Raw genomic sequence first — 19,053 nt, forward strand, 5'->3', positions numbered from 1 at the left:
TTTTTGTTTATAGCGCATGATCAAAAAATCGCACAGGTGATCAAATGCCACCAAAAGAAAGCTCTGTTTGTGGGAAAAAAAGGACGTCAAATTAGTTTGGGTACAGCATCGCACGACCGCGCAATTTTCTGTTAGTCACGCAGTGCCGAATCGCAAAATAGGCCCTGGTCAGGAAGGGGGTAAAATCTTCCAGGGCTTAAGTGGTTAAATCACCAATTAGTTGTAGTTTTAATAATGATGTTTTCCAAGCACAGTTTCAAATTTTGGATTATATATAAATATATAATGTGTGTGTGTGTGTGTGTGTGTGTGCCTCTTTCCCTTGTGTGCTCCTCAGGCTAAAACTGCAGTGCAAAATTTCTTCCTGTCATTGATTTATACTATAACTAGGTATCTGAGATTGTGTGAACTGCTGGCAAAGTTTGTTGATTGAGGTGCTGGGTGCTGAGTCTTCTATAATTGCTGTTGTGTTAGCCTGTTAGGTCCTGACTGTTCACATGTAGCAATTTTTGGTTTGTAAGAAGAATATCCCTGTGATTCCGCCGGCCGCCAAACCGAGATTCCAATCCAAATCGCACGGCAATGCTGGCAAAACACAGCATGTGTGTTTGTGTTCTATTCATTTTTAGTGACATCAAAATGTGGTGTGGTTTTGCTGTGATTGTTGAGCGATTTATCACACAAGGATCCAAAACCACACCATGTTTTGGTGCCACTAAAAATGAATGAAACACAAGCACACGTGCTGCGTTTTGCCAGCATTGCAGTGTGATTTGGAATTGCAGGCAGAATCATGGGGATACTGCCAGCCCGTGGTCCCAAATCACAACATGTGAACAGAGCCTTAATGACATCGACTAATGCTGGGCTGAGTCTTCCACTGCTGTTGTAATACTGTTGTGTTTCCCGGGTGCACCACATTCTAAGTATCTTCTCTTTCTCTGTGTGTATGGACTCTGCGGTGTCTGCAAAGTACCACTTCTCTTGTCCTGTATGCCTGTGTAACAAAAAATCAGTGTGTTCTTTGCTGCTTCCTTCCACAAGACGGTGCCCTTTGCATCTGCCCAGCAAAGATCCCAAATTGCTACATGTGAAAAGTCAGGGCCTAACGGGCAAACACAACAGCAATTATGGAGGCCCCAGCCTCAATGTATTTTATAGGTAACAGGAAGCCCAGGTTTTGTTTAACCATATCCCTTAGACCCTCCCACTCTAATGTTTTACCACACCCACTTTTTTTGCGCCGGCGCGTTACGCGCGCCGCAAGTCACTTCCTCCCTGTCATGTCAGGTATGTTCTGTATGTATGAACAATGCACAGTGCCACTTCTCTTGTCTGGTATGCCAGGTTAACAAAAAAATCAGTGCTTCCTTCCACAAAATGGTTCCCTTTGCACCTGCCCAGTAAGATTGGCTATTACAGTGCACCACCCTGTGGGCAGTCCAATGGCTGAGAGCACTGTAAACTGTGTTCTGGTGAGGGGGGGGGACACAATAGCACAGTTGGGGAGATCGCTGTACTAACACAGTGAGTTTTAGTACAGTGATCTGTCAGTTTTTAGTCCTTCAGCCAGTACCCAGCTTTAGACTGGACAATAGCCAACCAAACTGGGCAATGTTCATAAGAACTGGAAGAAGGCAAAACTGAAATCAAGCTCAATTTTCAAGAGGATCTGAGAAAATAGAATTAAGAATGTGATTGCTTACCATGAGCAACAGCAGCTTTTTTTAATTTGGCACAATTTGTTTTATTTAAAAAGACTTTTACTTAGTACCTACTGCTGAACCCCCCCAGAACAAAAATGTATCTATGGCCCTGATGGTAGTGGTTCTCTTTGAGCCAAACAACTTCCCTTTCATCATTCTGCCCTTTTGTTGACACCCCACCCCCTTCCTGGGAATGCCCTTTGACAGTTGTTACTGGAACAAGTGCGCTACTTTACGGTGACTCTGTAGAAACTTAAAACTGCAGGAAAGGCCAGCACTCCAATAATGTCTTGATGAAAAGGTTTTCTAAAGTCCCATACTAAACAATGCACCAGCGTTTCACAGGAGGCACATCCTCTCAATCTCCATCCTGAGTTAGTTACATTGCTTTATTTTCTGTTATGGAACTTTAATAAAAATTTTAATCTGGAGGTGCTCACATTTTCTGTAGTGTGAAGCAATAAAAACCTGACAGAGGTTCTAACCCCTCACTGAATATGTTTTTTTCCCTGTATGTTGTTATGGCGATTTTTCCTACCACACTTATTCCTTTGATCCTTTCTGCGATTATAAATATAATAAGTGATCTACACGTTTTTATATGTTAATATCAACCTTATTGTATCTCTTGCAGTAAAAGAATATTAACCACTTGCCCACCAGTCACGCTGACTGTACTGCGGCAAAGTGGCTCGTTCCCGTCCAGCGACATAGACCTACGTCGCTGGACTCCTCCCCTTGTGGGCGGCGCGCGCGCCGCCGGAGGCTCGCTCCCGCTGTTTTCAGTCACAGCGGGAGTCGGGCCAGGGGAGGATCGGCGGTGATCACCGCCACTCTTCCCCGATCGTTGGGGAATCGAGATCTCGAGTCCGGGTCTCCTAAGTGACAGGCAGGGTCAGATTGCAGGGTTCAGCATAGCTGAACCTGCGATCTGTCCCTGTGTCACTCAGTCACCTCCCCCCACACACGTTAGTAAGCACCAGGCATACATTAACCCCTCCCTCTCCAATAAAATTAACCCCTTCCCTGCCAGTGTCATTTTTACAGTAACAGTGCATATGTATAGAACTGATTACTGTAGTAATGTCACTGGTACCCCCAAAAGTGTCAAAAATGTCAGTCAAGGGTCGGATCTGTCCGTTGCAATGTCGCAGTCCCGCAAAAAAAATCGCAGATCGCCGCCATTACTCGTTAAAAAAAAAAACACCAAAAATGACAGAAATCTTTCCCTTAGTAAACGCAATAACTTTTGCGCAAACCAATCAAAATACGCTTATTGTGATTTTTTTTTACCAAACATAGATAGCAGAAAACAAATTGGCCAAAAATTTAAAAAAAATTAGATTTTTACATTTTTTGGGGGGGGAATTTCATATAAAAAAATTTGAAAAATATTGTTATTTTTTCAAAATTTACGCTATTTTTTTGTTTATAGCGCAAAAAAGTAAAAATCGCAAAGGGGATCAAATACCACCAAAAGAAAGCTCTGTTTGTGGGAAAAAAAGGACGGAAATTTTGTTTGTGTACGGCGTCGCACGACCGCGCAATTGTCAGTTAAAATCGCACAGTGCCGAATCGCAAAAAGTGGCCTGGACGTAAGACAGCAAAATCCTCCGGTGGTAAAGTGGTTAATAATGAATAACCACTGTGCTAAATAAAAGAAAACATTTATTACAGAAGAGAAACTTGTCACTAATAACATTAAATAAAATGAACCGCAAAGTAACTGAATAATACAATAAAAAATGATGTTACAATGGAAATACAAATGCTATCAACATTATAGGACAAATTGCAAGATGGAAAAAGTTACAGGAGAGAGAAACAAATAAGAATAAAAGTAATACTTTACATAGACCTCCCGATGTTCTGGAGGTCTGTGCTCAGAGACTTCAGCCCAAAGAGGATTTTTTAGGGCTCTGGCTGTATACAGTGCCTTGCGAAAGTATTCGGCCCCCTTGAACTTTTCGACCTTTTGCCACATTTCAGGCTTCAAACATAAAGATATAAAACTGTAATTTTTTGTGAAGAATCAACAACAAGTGGGACACAATGATGAAGTGGAACAAAATTTATTGGATATTTCAAACTTTGTTAACAAATAAAAAACTGAAAACTTTGGCGTGCAAAATTATTCAGCCCCTTTACTTTCATTTCAGCAAACTCTCTCCAGAAGTTCAGTGAGGATCTCTGAATGATCCAATGTTGACCTAAATGACTAATGATGATAAATAGAATCCACCTGTGTGTAATCAAGTCTCCATATAAATGCACCTGCACTGTGATAGTCTCAGAGGTCCGTTTAAAGCGCAGAGAGCATCATGAAGACCAAGGAACACACCAGGCAGGTCCGAGATACTGTTGTGGAGAAGTTTAAAGCCGGATTTGGATACAAAAAGATTTCCCAAGCTTTAAACATCCCAAGGAGCACTGTGCAAGCGATATTATTGAAATGGAAGGAGTATCAGACCACTGCAAATCTACGAAGACCTGGCCGTCCCTCTAAACTTTCAGCTCATACAAGGAGAAGACTGATCAGAGATGCAGCCAAGAGGCCCATGATCACTCTGGATGAACTGCAGAGATCTACAGCTGAGGTGGGAGACTCTGTCCATAGGACAACAATCAGTCGTATACTGCAAAAATCTGGCCTTTATGGAAGAGCGGCAAGAAGAAAGCCATTTCTTAAAGATATCCATAAAAAGTGTCGTTTAAAGTTTGCCACAAGCCACCTGGGAGACACACCAAACATGTGGAAGAAGGTGCTCTGGTCAGATGAAACCAAAATCAAACTTTTTGGCAACAATGTAAAACGTTATGTTTGGCGTAAAAGCAACACAACTCATCACCCTGAACACACCATCCCCACTGTCAAACATGGTGGTGGCAGCATCATGGTTTGGGCCTGCTTTTCTTCAGCAGGGACATGGAAGATGGTTAAAATTGATGGGAACATGGATGGAGCCAAATACAGGACCATTCTGGAAGAAAACCTGATGGAGTCTGCAAAAGACCTGAGACTGGGATGGAGATTTGTCTTCCAACAAGACAATGATCCAAAACATAAAGCAAAATCTACAATGGAATGGTTCACAAATAAACATATCCAGGTGTTAGAATGGCCAAGTCAAAGTCCAGACCTGAATCCAATCGAGAATCTGGAAAGAACTGAAAACTGCTGTTCACAAATGCTCTCCATCCAACCTCACTGAGCTCGAGCTGTTTTGCAAGGAGGAATGGGCAAAAATTTCAGTCTCTCGATGTGCAAAACTGATAGAGACATACCCAAAGCGACTTACAGCTGTAATCGCAGCAAAAGGTGGTGCTACAAAGTATTAAGTTAAGGGGGCTGAATAATTTTGCACGCCCAATTTTTCAGTTTTTTTATTTGTTAAAAAAGTTTGAAATTTCCAATAAATTTCGTTCCACTTCATGATTGTGTCCCACTTGTTGTTGATTCTTCACAAAAAATTACAGTTTTATATCTTTATGTTGAAGCCTGAAATGTGGCAAAAGGTCGAAAAGTTCAAGTGGGCCGAATACTTTCGCAAGGCACTGTAGTTATATACCTCCGACACCAACCCCTTTCAATGTTAACATGTTGATCAGGTTTTTAAATCGGGTTTTTGAGTCGTCCTCACAGCCCCCCCAGGTGATTCCCTCCCAGCATCGTTTATAAGTACCATAAACAAGTTTTTCCAGATAACCAATTCTAGCTAAAAAAATACCTTCTCAGATATTGCCTCTAGCTACAATACAACAAAGCAGTAAATAAACTAGCTTTCCCAGTCTAGATACAACTCAGCTTGTTTTATGATGTCAGCTGTACGAATTTGTCTGTACACAGATGGAGTCAAAAAAAGTTCAATATATGATGTTCATTTCATATAAAAATATTAGAATTCAATATTTCTATTACACTGTTCACAATATTTTTCGGATATATAACATTCAGTATTAAGGACTTGTTCTGTTTTTTTTTTTTTTTCCCATCAATAACTGTTACATGTTCAAAACCACATTTTCATGAAACTCCAAGGTCTTTTGTCATTCATTTATTGCTTCTAATTAAAGTTGAAATTCTGCCATTTTTTTTAATAGAGTGAAGAAAAGCTATTTTTTTTTCAGGTTTTAATTTTTGTCTGTGCCATATTAATCGAATAATGCCTCACTTCTTGTCCCCATGACACCCATATTAAAAATAGATGAAACATACCCTCAGAAGTTCTAAAGGGTGAAGCTTGGCAACCTCCCTCCATGAAAGGTACCTTTCCAGTCTTTAAGACATGTGTCCTGATCTGGTTTAAGAGGGGGTACCATGTGCTTGCTGCCCCTGCTTTCCTAGGCACCCATGCTATTTTTATTTCCCTTTTCTTAGAGGAACAAAATGGTGTAGGGTCAGCAAAGGGGGAAGTAACCAGCATGGGGTCCTCCCTGAACAGACCAGGCCACAGGACTCTGTGCAAGGCAGCTAGTCTTGGTTCTTGTTGAGGGGACAAGAACCTCCTCCCTACATCTTGTCTCCCAAAGGGATGTAAAGGTCTGCTTGGGGTGAACGTATCAAAGCCTGGACACCATCCTTTAGAATAAGGGGGCTCCCAGACATCTACTGTCCTTCTAAAACAGACCAGGTCAAATGTAAGACACCTTGTCTCTATATTGAGGGGACAAGAGCCTCATTTCCACATACTGTCCCCCATAAAGGGATATAGTGGGCTGCAGGGGGGACTTATCAGGGTCTGGAAGGCATCCTTTGAAGTAAGAGGGCCCCAAAATATTTGCCTCTCCCAGGTGAATGAGTATGTGGTACATATAGAGCCTCTTGTTATCTCATTCACAAAGAAAAGTGAAAAAGTAAATAACACATACACCAAGTAAAGTTAAGTTTTGGAAGAAAATGTAAATCCAGCATCAATCACATCATCCAGCTTCAATCATGTAGGTCCATGTCAATGACCTGCCATGCTGATGTTGGCCCACTGACATGACTGTTTGCTGCCCAACAATGTTTACCACCTGCTTTTCCCATCACAAATTACAGATCCCAGCTGTCTACTTGTATGTTAATAAACTGGTAAACTGGCTAGGAATACTGGGTGGTGTCATTGGCCAATTATGGTCATGACCATAATTATCAGCTTTGTCACCCACGATCCCAGGCTTATTTGTTTGCAAGCAGCAGTCAGCCAGGGATCTGTCATTTTGTGGCAGTAGTGCTTTTGCTGGAAAACAACAGACATCCAGCTGATATTTGTTTACAAACATCAGCCTGGGGTTTCAGCAGATGAACTAGCCAAAAATGTGCCCGTTTACCAAACTGTGAATAGGCTGGGTTAGGGTCAGTGTCATGTTCAACCCATACCTGAATCTCATCACTAATTAACCACTTTACCACCGGAGGATTTTGCTGTCTTACGTCTGGGCCACTTTTTGCGATTCGGCACTGTGCAACTTTAACTGACAATTGCGCGGTCATGCAACACCGTACCCAAACAAAATTTATGTCCTTTTTTTCCCACAAGCAGAGCTTTCTTTTGGCGGTATTTGATCATCTCTGCGATTTTTTTATTTTTTGCGATATTAATAAAAAAATGCGACAATTTTGAAAAAATAACAATATTTTTCTACTTTGACAGTTAAAAAATATCCAATATATTAAATTTTTGTCATATAGTTAGGCCAAAATGCATTTAGCTACATGTCTTTGACAAAAGATTTTTCAATGAGCGTATTTTTAACCGCTTTAAGACCGGAAGATTTTACCCCATTCCTGACCAGGCCATATTTTGCGATTCGGCACTGCGTTAATTTAACGGACAATTGCACGGCCGTGCGACGCTGTACCCAAATTAAATTGCTGTCCTTTTTTTCCCCACAAATAGAGCTTTCTTTTGGTGGTATTTGATCACCTGTGCGATTTTTACTTTTAGCGCTATAAAAAAAAAAATTTAGAATTTTGAAAAAATTGTGTTCAAGTACAGCGCCACATTATGAACTAAAGGTAAAAAGAAAACAGTCCATGAAGTCCGTTAAATTATGATGCTGAGGTGCAGAGATAAATGCAAATATATTCCAACACCGTGCAGACACAATCCTGATGTTCACCACGTGCAAAGAATAAGGTAATCTCCTTACCGGATTTTTAGACCCCCTGTTAAGGAAGGTCCACCAAGCATGAGGTATAAACCGATCACCAGTGAAGGGACCACTCCAAGTCAGCAACCAATCCACGGAACATTCATAGAGGACAGTGTATCTTTACGAACTTCATAAACCCCAAATGATGGACATTGATGTTCCTCCAAGAAAACAAGTGGGGCTCACATGGTGAAGTACGTACGGTTTATTAAATAAAAATACAGGTAAAAAACTCACATGTTGGCTGCGTGATACAGGCATGTAATGAAGGTTTGCTGCGGCTACAAGCGTATCTGCATGGGGGCTGGTATGCCTGACGCGTTTCATCCTTCATCAGACTTTGTCAAAGGCAAAGACCCCATGTGCAGCACGCTCTTTTATTGTCCCCCTAATTGAAAGTGCGATTGCGCACTTCCACTTCCGGTGCGCGGCATCGCACTTCCGCTTCCGGTGCGCGATGACGCACTTCCGTTTGGGACGTCAACTGTTTTATAAATAACAGTTGAGTGGTATGCAGACGTCCCACCCCACTTGCGATCTATTTTAACAGAGAGATCCTTCCTTAATGTCCTTTATTCTTTTGGCACATTTTGAAGAACATTAACTTATCTAGTAGGTTCATTCTTTTTCCCTAAATTGGTGGGCTTTAGAGGATCGAATATGGTTAATATGTTGTTGATTGTGGAAATATTGTGTTAATTTCTTGTGATTTTTAACATAGTACAATTGTGTTCTGAGTTGTGCAGTCATTTGCTGTAAAACTGTACAAGAATGTAATTATCCATTGTAAAATGGGTGATGGCATGCTTGGGGATTGATGTAGTATGCTACAGATGCATCATTCTGAGTCTGCCCCTTGTGGTAGTGATGTGTCCGGTGCGGTACTCTTCCCGGGCATTCCAGTCAGCCTTTAATGTGGGCGGAAGTGCTTCACCGCGCTGACCACAACATACCGGAAGTGCATCATCGTGTGCGCCGCGACCGGAAGTGCGTCATCATGCGCCGCAACCGGAAGTGCGTCATCGCGCGCCGGAAGCGGAAGTGCGATGCCGCGCACTGGAAGCGGAAGTGCACGATCACACTTTCAATTAGGGGGACAATAAAAGAGCGTGCTGCACATGGGGGGTTTGCCTTTGACAAAGTCTAATGAAGGACGAAACGCGTCAGGCACGCCAGCCCACATGCAGATACGCTTGTAGCCGCGGCAAACCTTCATTACATGCCTGTATCACGCAGCCAACATGTGAGTTTTTTACCTGTATTTTTATTTAATAAACCGCACGTACTTCACCATGTGAGCCCCTCTTGTTTTCTTGGAGGAACATCAATGTCCATCATTTGGGGTTTATGAAGTTCGTAAAGATACACTGTCCTCTATGAATGTTCCGTGGATTGGTTGCTGACTTGGAGTGGACCCTTCACTGGTGATCGGTTTATACCTCATGCTTGGTGGACCTTCCTTAACAGGGGGTCTAAAAATCCGGTAAGGAGATTACCTTATTCTTTGCACGTGGTGAACATCAGGATTGTGTCTGCACGGTGTTGGAATATATTTGCATTTATCTCTGCACCATTATCAGAACACAATTTTGATATATGGTCTGATAATACTGTTGTACTGGCAGCCTTACTCTTGTTAGTTCATTCAAGCGCAGCTTTCTTACTTCTTTGCCAATTTTGAAAAAATAACAATATTTTTCACATTTTTTTATATGAAATTCCCCCCAAAAAAATGTAAAAATCTAATTTTTTTTACATTTTAGGCCAATTTGTTTTGTGCTACATATTTTTGGTAAAAAAAAATCGCAATAAGCCTATTTTGATTGGTTTGCGCAAAAGTTATTGCGTTTACTAACTAAGGGAAATATTTCTGTCATTTTTGGTGTTTTTTTTTTTACGAGTAATGGCGGCGATCTGCGTTTTTTTTTGCGGGACTGCAACATTGCGGCGGACAGATCGGACCCTTGACTGACATTTTTGACACTTTTGGGGGTACCAGTGACATTACTACAGTAATCAGTGCTATACATATGCACTGTTACTGTAAAAATGACACTGGCAGGGAAGGGGTTCATTTTTATTGGAGAGGGAGGGGTTAATGTATGCCTGGTGCTTACTGACGTGTGTGGGGGGAGGTGACTGAGTGACACAGGGACAGATCGCAGGTTCAGCTATGCTGAACCCTGCAATCTGAACCTGCCTGTCACTTAGGAGATTTCCACACTAGATCCCCGACGATCAGGGAAGAGCAGCGGTGATCACCGCCACTCCTCCCCTGGCCCGACTCCCGCTGTAACTGAATACAGTGGGAGCGAGCCTCCGGCGCCACGCGCGCCACCGAGAAAGGGGACTGCCTGGTGATGTAGACCTACGTCACCAGGCGATAACGAGCCACTGTGCCGCAGTAGCAGCACAGTGAGCAGTGTGGAAGTGGTTAAAGATAAGAAGTCAGATCTGCTGCAGATCACCTTTTCACATAGCATTCATACTCTTTTTTTTTTTTTTTTTTGTCAAACATGATTTTAAATATAAATCACTGCTGTTAAATCTACAGGGGTGTCACTTGTAAAGACCAAAGAGCGTTAAAAAAAAAATTAAAGGGAACATTCTACTCTTTTAGTAAGTCAACCCCAGGGTGTGCATTTCTACATTTTTCTATTTTTTTTCCTCCCTACAACATGCATCAGGCTTGATTTACTAAATGAGTGTGTTCCCATTGCAAAGTGAATGTTGAATTTCCAATCAGCCTGGGGTTCCAGTAGATGAACTGGTCAAATATGGCCAGTTTGTTTGCCCGTTCACCAAACTGTGAATAGGCTGGGTTGGGGTCAGTGTCACGTTCAACCCATACCTGAACCTCATCACTAATTAAAGATAGGAAGTCAGATCTGCTGCAGATCACCCTTTCACATGCTCATGCACGTTTTCTCAACATGCATCAGGCTTGATTTACTAAATGAATGTGTTCCCCTTGCAAAGTGAATGTTGAATTTGTGTAAGTCTTTTTTTTTATTTATTTATCTTGATGAGGTATTTAAAGTTAACACAGCTTCATCTTATTTACCTAGGTAAATATAACATTCACTTTTCTAAATTATAGTCCCTGTTTTGTATTGAATCTGAGCAGTTTTGTGCTGCTAGTGCCATAATGTCAGATGAAAAATGTCTATCTTAATAGTCTAGAATCAAATTATTGTATGCTGTGGTGAGATCAATAGCAAATATTGTACCAGTGTTAGAATCAGTCAGATAACTTAATTAGCATGTTTGGCCACGATGGGTAAAACAAGAGAAAACAAGCATATGTTTCTACCGTACAAGAGGTGGCTTTTGTGTTTGAGAGATGCTGCAGATGACGGCTGAATGACATGCAGTGTCTCTGATTGGCCAGAGGGGAGTGGGTATGCTGGCTATATAGTGTGAGCTGCTTAACCAGAGTATCACATCTAAGAGGGGAACAGCTGAAGAGCCAGGATATTTACATTAACTGTAAGTAACATTCTCTCTTACCTAGCAGCTTTGTGCCTGTCTAATCCCAAGAAGATAAATAACTGGATTACAGCAACTCTCCATGCTTCAAGCTTTTCTGTTCACACTACATGATAAACACTGCTGCTTCTCTATCTCATTAGACTAACTTAACTCTCCACTAAATTGTTTCTTTTTAAATTTCATGGGGATAACAAAATATTTATAACGAATCAAGCATGAAAACAGCAAATTCCGGGGAAATGTTGCGTTACTGCAAATTTTGAATTTCTTTTTAAACTCATTTGGGCAAGACACATGCAGCCCCGAAACCAAAATGATAAATAAAAACACATATTTCTTAAATGTATTTAATTTAGAGGCTTAGTATGTTTAGTCCGATACATAACTAGAATAGTGATTTTGTCCGCTCCTGCTTGTTGGTTAACAGGGCCCTGCCGGTCATCCCATATGCAATTTGCCCATTTTTTAAATGATTGCCATGCCCTAAAAATAGATGTAGTTGGAATTACTCCGATCCCCTTTCACATGTGATCTTTCAAAGAGATTTACATTTATTTCTCAATGCAAAATGACATTTTTGTTTTTTAACAAGTCATCTGTCAGCCTTCAATTGTAATCTTTCAGGTGTTTTTGTACAAATAAGGAAATGACACTCTTTATTTTATATTATAGGAATACTTTTTAAAATAAAATAATTACATATTATTTTTATTCTTGTTTATTTGTAGTATCTGTTTAGGATTTTAAAATGCTAAAATGATGACTTACCAACATATTCTTGTTTATTTTTAGTATCTGTTTAGGATTTTAAAATGCTAAAATGATGACTTACCAACAAATTCTTTGAGTAACATATAACACATGATTTCAGAGGCTTCAGTCTTATCAGTATGAATCATTTTCCATCAAGCTGGAAGATTTTTGAGCTTAAAATTTTCTTTTTTTTTTTTAAGAAGAATACATTTTCTTTATTTACTGCTTATTTGTTAAGGTGATATGCTTACCGCAGAACTAGTATTTATCTAGGAAACAGATAATGGTATCTTCAGTTTGTAACTTCTCACACAGGTACTGTATTTGACTTAGTGACCAACTCCCTCTAAGCATATAAGATATAGTATGGTATGTAGTTTAGTATGGTAGTCATATAGACACTTTTGACAGCCTGTGTATTTTTGACTTCTGTAACTGCCAACAGTGTTATTTTATTAAATCTATTATTGTAACTGGACAAAATCAGTGTTAATGTCAAAGCCAACCATTGAGTCACTATTATCCAGAATATTTGTTTTAAGCAGGGCAGCAGAAGGCCATTGACACATAGGAAATTACTACAGCTTTTTTTGCCAGACAATCAGTGTCATGTACCTTAAAGGTAACCTGTCGAGAGAGATATGATTCTGCTGATCTCTTTCTGGAAATGCTGGCGCATTGCTTTTTTTGGCTTCAGCTTTAAATCACTGGCCTGGAACATATGTGCATACCTTCCTTATTGCTTTCCTGATCTAGGCCAGTGACTCAAAGTGTAATAAACCCCAGAATTTTAGAAAAAGAGTGCAGTTTGTTAAGTTGGGGTCATATGAAATGGGAGTTTCCCAGTATTTTATAGCTGTTTTGCATAAGTGGAATTCTGAGCTAATTTGACCACACCAAAAACCATTTGGGATCATTTTACAATAAAAAAAAAAATAATAAAATCCAAGTTAACTATTCGCTGTTATTTATTATGGGCCATACAGGCAAATTTATTGTGCCACAGAAAGCTTTGCCACTTTTATAACTTGACAATTTTTTTGGAATGCTTTTCTTTAGAGTAGCAGTATTATTTCTATCACTCAGAGGACTTAAAATGTGACTCTTTTAGGGAAAATGTTTGATAAAATTCAGGATTTTGTACCACAAATATATTATTACATTCAAAAGGCACAAACTATTTTTTCCCCGTGCTGCCACTAACAACTTCCCATCCATCTTCATTTAGTATTATGATTGCCCAACACACATCGACTGCAAACAATATAAAGCTTCAAGCTGAAGTTTAATTAATTATTTTTTTTTTTTAGTCACTGGATAGCATGGTCGAGCTGTGATTGGCTAGCAGGGATGTCAATAAATGGGTCCAGCAGACCCAATGTTTGCCAGCCATTTGCGATCATCCCCAGGAGAGGCAAAACGACGCTCTGCCTATGTAAACAAGGCAGATTGCCGTTCTGACAGGGACCTGGGTTTCCTCCTAAGCAGGAACACGGATATCTGTCTCCCTCCAGTCAGAGCAACCCCCACACACTTAGCAAGCACCCTCCAGGGACAAACTTAACACTTTGATCACCTCTGACCTTTGATCACCACTTCCCTGACCAGTGTCATTAGTGTAGTGACAGTGCATTTGTTTAAGCACTGATCACTGTAATAATGTCACTGGTCCCCAAAAAGTGTCAAAAGTGTCAGTTAAACGTCCAAATTGTTTGCCGCAATGTCACAGTCCCACTAAAAATCACTGATCAGCACTATTACTAGTAAAAAAAGAAAGTGATAAAAATGCTATAAAAATATTGCATCGTTTGTAGACCCCTTAACTTTTGTGCAAACCAATTAATATACACTTGTTGGGATTTTTTTTACCAAAAATATGTAGTAGAATACATATTGGCCTAAATTGATGAAAAAAATGTGATTTTTTCTTTTACATTTTTTGTTAATTGGCTGTGTTTTATAGCAGAAAGTAAAAAATTTTTTTTTATTTTTCCCAAAATTGTCGCTCTTTTTTTGTTCATAGTGCAAAAATAAGCCACAGAGTAGACCAAATACCACCAAAAGAAAGCTCTTATTTGTGGGGGAAAAAAAAGTACATACATTTAATTTGTGTACATCGTCGCACGATTGTCAGTTAAAGTAACGCAGTGCCATATCGCAAAAAATTGCCTGGTCATTAGGGGATAAAGCCTTCCAGTTCAGAATCGGCACCAGGGACTGTACTTACACTGAATGAAACATCTCCCTTGTACTGTTGGCTGCTGTGTTTGTTGAAACCTTCAGTCCTCTGTTCCCTGAAGATACAGCTGTGATCTTCTGGTGTTGCGGGGATTAATACAAGCCACTGGACCTGTCACAGACACTCGTAATATGTGCCAATATATGCCGCCTTTTGCACCCCCCCCCCCCGGTCCATTCTATCCCTTCCTGCAAGTTTTGGATAAGGAAAACCTTTCATTCATCCGCCCATCCTCTATTCGTAGAGAACTTTTCTTTGGTGGATGCATTAGTATAGCTTCTATGAATTAAGCAGGACATAAAAAGGGCAACGGGTCCAGTGGCTCATTTTAATCCTAACAGCACTAGAAGATCACAGCTGCAGGGATATCCAGGGGGCAGAGGAATGAAGATTTCAATGAACACACCAGTCTCCAGCACAAGGGACACTTTTCATTCATTGCAAGTACTGTCCCCAGTGCTGAAAAAAAAAAAAAAAAAAAATCATCAATCTTAAGCTTTAAAATGTATTTTGTGGAGTCCAAACATATTTATTGTATTATAGAATTCCGAGGTTAGTCTTTACATTTCACATGCTTTTAAATGACCCCTACATCAGGGCTAAAAATATGAGTGATATACTGTATATATGGATAGTCACGTAATGGGCTTGTAAGATGTAAATAAAGCCATCAATACAATTAAAATATGAAAAAATCAACCAGTCAAAAGCTATAGTACAAAAGCGAAATATATGTTTTGACATGCAAAAATATAATTGCAAAATACTAAGAAAATGATCAGTAAATTTATGTTAATTTTGAAAGCAGCATGTACAGCAACATATGTATATATAAAAAGTCTGTTATTCAAACACAGAAAACTATCCCTAATAGCATCCTCTTTGTAGCAAAACTAATATGGAGGAGCTCTTGGATGCTGATTTTATCTTGATTTTTAATAAACTGTTTTGGATGATCTGTACAGTTGAAGCATATTTTGCTTATATAATCTAAGGCGATTGAGGAATATCTACTTTCACAATGAGGAGTATATCTTTGGCTGTTGGTGGTTTGTAGCGCCATTACTCCAGGTATGCCTGGGTGGGAATTGTGCTATACACAAGCGCACACTGACCTCCTGGGGTCCATCTTTTATGGTAAACCTTTCATCCTGATTTGGTGGTGGCAGTGCCCGGAGACTTACCCATATCATAGCACTATACAAAAAGGATTGAGATATTATTTGCTTGGAAAATCTGAAATTTTGTATGCCCATATTTGTGAAAGTTTATTATAGGAAATACTGAAAGACTTTTACCTCAAGTACTGCAGTCTTCTATATTTTTAAATAACATTTATGTTCATAATTGAACATTTTCCAATTAAATCCAATTAAAATGGTATAAATTTTGACTGAAAGCTATGTGAATCTTGCTTGAAAACGGTCATAAAAAGACCGCCTAGGGCAGTGATGGCGAACCTTGGCACCCCAGAAGGTTTGGAATTACATTTCCCATGATGCTCGACAACAGTGCTGAGTGCATGAGCATCATGGGAAATGTAGTTCCAAAATATCTGGGGTACCAAGGTATGCCATCACTGGCCTAGGGTTTTACCATCAGTTTTTATGTATGTCCATGCATCTTTTGTACTTATGACCTGTCAGTCGCTATATATTTTATCCACCTATCCACCAATATCTTTACTTCATTTTTGGTAGGATTTATTTACATTTTTAATTAGCCTACTTATGGTGATTTTACATTTAAAACGTATCTTCTATTATGTGATTCTTTACTAATGTATTGTTTATATTTTTCGCACAATAAAGGGGCATTCGAGAGCCCCCAAAATGCTTTGGCCTGTAACCTTGGGTTTGATGCAATAAGTACCTTTAGTTTCTAAAACTATTGGTGGGGTGCTCCTACATTCCCAGATTTCCTCGAAGGTGCCCTTTTTGAGGCCCTTGCCTGTTTGAGAGCCACCAAGCCAAAATGAGTAATTGCACTCCAAACTACAGATTTTATTCCACACTATGAAACCAAATATCCATTTATTTCCCGCACTCTACACCTCCCATGCACTTACACAAAGAACACTGTAATGTGTTATGGGGTTAAAATGAAGATGGAGAGAAAAGCACATGAAATGGAAACAATTTGCTTTCATCCTGTTCTTTAATGACCAGACAAGTTTAAAGGCATCGAAGTACATGCTGGCATGCAAGGACCAATTGCAGTATATAGTTATTTAATTCAGACCAGCCATCGATGTAGCAACAACTGACCTAATGTACTTTATCTGCAGCTCCTTAAGCACACATGTGCTTAGTATTGCTCATATAAGTATGTCTTCTGCAAAATATTTGCTGTTACTTTTCAGTTTTGCTACTTTATATTATACAGATGTGCGTGTCGGTGTGTGTGTGCACACGTTTGCAAGTATGATTTAAAGGAATAAATAATATGCTGTCATCTCATATTTCATAATGACCTGGCATAACTTGTGATATACTATACTACAAATTAAAAAAACATTTAAGCAAAATGTATATGCTTTTAGTTAGCACATTAGGTGTTACCTTTATGTTTAAATGTACAATGAATTAAAAAATAACTTTGAAAGTAATTTTTAAATGCATCACATTATGTTCCTTGAAATTGTAATATCATTGAGTCTAATATGTGTAAGATATCAAGCTATAGATTGCATTCAAGATTGTGCCAAAACTGGTATATTATATTTCAGCAGCATTCTTTTTCTCTATATAGCCTAAAACCTTATATTATTATGTATTCAATTTGCTTTCTCAGTGATGAATTCTAATTTTTAAGTAAATCTATGTCTGCTATTTAACCAATTGTGGACTTTGTTTGCACTATACATGCCCAAAAAAACTCTTAAGCCACTTCCCCTATCTTCTCCCCTCTTTTAAAGCTCCATCATCTTCCACATGTCTTACTTTGTCTTACTTTTAGTCCTTTATTAAGTTGGATGATCTCTGCCTCTCTCACTTGCAGGGAGATCATCTAGTAGGGGTGTAGGCATCCGCACTGTGCCCCGGGCACCTACATCTCCCTTATCCCCATCCTACACTCAGTAGTAGGCTGCTCAGGAAATCAGATCTGTGGGAGCCATTGGGAGACGAGCTGTCACCTGTAAACACAGAAGCTGGACTTCTGTGTTTACAAGTGATAGCGGTGAGAAGGAAGCAGGGGGCCTGAGCCAGAGGTGGTGAAACTGAGTTCCCCCAAGTTCCAGCAAAAAAAATGCCCTGCTTATTACACCCTAAATACAAGTGTAACATATAACATATTCTGAAGGTGAACCTAGTATTTAACCTGTTTTTCACAAAGACAGAATAGCAAGGTAAATTAACAGCCCGATCACGTGAATAATCAGGCCGTTAAGTCAGATTTATTTTTTTTGTTCCATATCAAATGTTGGCTTTCTCTATAGACATTTAACTCACCAAAAGACACAACAGTAGAATGTAGCTGAATCTGGCTTTTAAGCAAATGGAGGATGTTTTACTGGTTTCCAAAAGACCATTCAAATTCAAATTCGTTTGCATTTTTGTCTGGCTGGTATTAGCCTGTCTAACAACATAGTAGGGCTAAGAGTGACAAAGCTGGGATCAAACTATCTAGCAAAGTATACAGAGGGCACAATATAATACAATTAAAAAAAATACAAATTTGCTTGCCAAACTTCTGAGATTTGTTAACAGTTTAAACAGCAATTGCCTGATTTTTTCAGGACTGGGCAGTGATCTTAGCCTTTAAAACACCTTCAAGTATAAGTAAAGGAAAAACTTTTTTTAAGTTTTAAATCGAGTGGAAAAAGATTATAACACCTATCAGGTTTTGATTACTGTCTGTGCCCAGCTGGTTGAACGAAAAAAAACCTGACACCTCAGAAGGAGCCGCTGTACTAACTATCTGATGTTGGTACAGTGAAACCCCCTACTGTGCTATTGTGTTTTGACAGGGGGGGGGAGAGTATCCCCCTTGCCAGAACACTCCAGTCAGTGCTCTCAGCCATTGACTGAGAGCGCTGATTGGGAGCAGTTCGGCAGACCTTTTTTCAGTCATGCACCAAACAGGCATCTGTCAGACCGACTACAGTACACATGGGCAGAATGTCAGGTGGCATCAGCCAGTTTAATAGGCCAATAGCGCCTGACATTCAGTCTGTGTGTACTAGGCTTAAGTCTGTCTGTTGAGCACAAAAGTGCACACCCTTGTATAATATCTATGTGCATGTCTGTGGGCCAGTGAGGTGGTAAAAACAGTGTTTAATGTCAATAATGGTATTTTCTAACATCCAACCAATGATATTTATTACCTAATTGGTGTTTTACATGATAACTCATTTTAATTCAGAAAGAAAAAATGACAAGCTCCAAGTTTTGTTGCCTGTGATGTGCAGCTGCTACAGCTTTTGTTGCAACCTTCAATAAGGTTTATAGTCACCTAGAATTTGCTGGTATGACGTGATAATCAACAGCTGGTTGGAAAACACAATGAACCTCTGAAACTGGTAATTTTGTAGCTAGCTTCAAATGAAGTAAATGGCTTAGTGTCTGAGCTGCATAAAGCAATTCTGTACCTATTACAAATCACTATTACTTGAAGCCTAGTGCAGTCTATCTTTTTTTTTTCTGGGTTGAGTGGGGAAGAGTTAACATTTCTGTAAAGTTTTAATATATGTGACCTCTTAGGAAAGATTTTCTGTCATTCCCT

This window comes from Pelophylax lessonae (genome assembly GCF_965119305.1).
Source record: "Pelophylax lessonae genome assembly, chromosome: 5".
NCBI classification, from domain to species: Eukaryota; Metazoa; Chordata; class Amphibia; order Anura; family Ranidae; genus Pelophylax; species Pelophylax lessonae.